The following is a 1,622-nucleotide window of genomic DNA, read 5'->3' on the forward strand; positions in this document are numbered from 1 at the left end:
CCGGAAAGGAATGCGGAAGGATGCTGGGCCTCGCCTAGGCCGCGTTGCTTGGCGACTCAGTCTTAAGTCGCCCCCATTTTACGGATAAAGGAAACGAAGCCACGAGCCTGAATTTCCTCGCTCGCAACTCGAGAATAAATCGCCCCTCCCAGAGTGTGGAAAATTAAGTAGTTTAAGGCGCTTTTGAAGAGCGCTTGTAAGTTGCCAAGTCGCTGGAGAGCCAGTCCTTTATCCCTGAACCAGGTGATGCTGACGTCTGATTTCAAGACAATTCCTACCCCTCGTGGAAGGAGAGCGCCATCGCAAGAAGTAGATGCCTTGTAATTTGCATTATAATCTTCGCATTATAAAGCTTACTCGGCAGTAACTGGTTTCTTGACTAATTATACAAGATGAGAGTCGAAGAACTGTTTTGAGCCACGCAATCAGGAATCATATACTTTTCAGGAAAAGGCCTCTGCAAAACTGCCAAACTTTGAAACAAAGGATTCGTTTGAGCTGATTTCTCTTGATTGGACAGCTAAGCATTGTGTCTCTTTAATTGCATGATACCTTTTGGCCAAAGTGCAGTATATGACTAGAGGAACTAGAGGGATTTAAGGTATGAACTGAGGGTCAGGTGGCCAGTCAGAATGGGTTAGCAGACATTGTTTATTTTTATTTTTTTGAGACGGAGTCTTGTTCTGTCGCCCAGGGTGGAGTGCAGTGGCATGATCTCGGCTGGCTACAACCTCCGCCTCTCAGGTTCAAGCGATTCTCGTGCCTCAGCCTAAGTACCTGGGATTACAAGTATCCGCCACCGCGCCCGGCTATTTTTGTATTTTTAGCAGAGACAGGGTTTCACCATGTTGGCCAGGCTGGTCTCGAACTCCTGACCTCAGATGATGCACCCACCTTGTCCTCCCAAAGGGCTAGGATTACAGGCGTGAGCCACCACGCTCGGCCTAGCAGGCATCTTTGAATGGACGTAAAATAGATATCCGTGGGATCTGTAACAAAGATGGTTACAAAGACACAATTGGGTGTGACAGCTGTGACCAAGGTGACATCAATTATTACTAATTTATTTTTTGAGACGGAGTTTCACTCTTGTTGCCCAGGCTGGAGTGCAATGGCGCAATCTCGGCTCAACACAACCTCTGCCTCCCGGGTTCAAGGGATTATCCTGCCTCAGCCTCCCATGTAACTGGGATTACAGGCATGCGCCACCATGCCAGTCTAATTTTTTTTTGTATTTTTAGTAGAGACGGGGTTTCTCCATGTTGGTCAGGCTGGTCTTGAACTCCCGACCTCAGGTCATCCGCCCGCCTCGGCCTCCCAAAGTCCTGGGATTACAGGCGTGAGCCACTGTGCTCGGCCTATTTATTTCATTTTCTGAGACGGAGTCTTGCTCTGTCGCCCAGGCTGGAATGCAGTGGCACAGACTTGGCTCACTGCAACCTCTGCCTCAGCCTCCCGAGTAGCTGGACTTACAGGCGTGCACCACCACGCCCGGCTAATTTTTGTATTTTTAGTAGAGACAGGGCTTCACCATGTTGGCCAGCAGGGTCTTGAACTCCTGACCTCAGGTGGTCTGCCCACCTCGGCCTCCCAAAGTGTTGGGATTACAGGCATGAGCCACC

This window comes from Mandrillus leucophaeus, unplaced genomic scaffold, assembly GCF_000951045.1.
Source record: "Mandrillus leucophaeus isolate KB7577 unplaced genomic scaffold, Mleu.le_1.0 Scaffold125, whole genome shotgun sequence".
Taxonomy (NCBI): Eukaryota; Metazoa; Chordata; class Mammalia; order Primates; family Cercopithecidae; genus Mandrillus; species Mandrillus leucophaeus.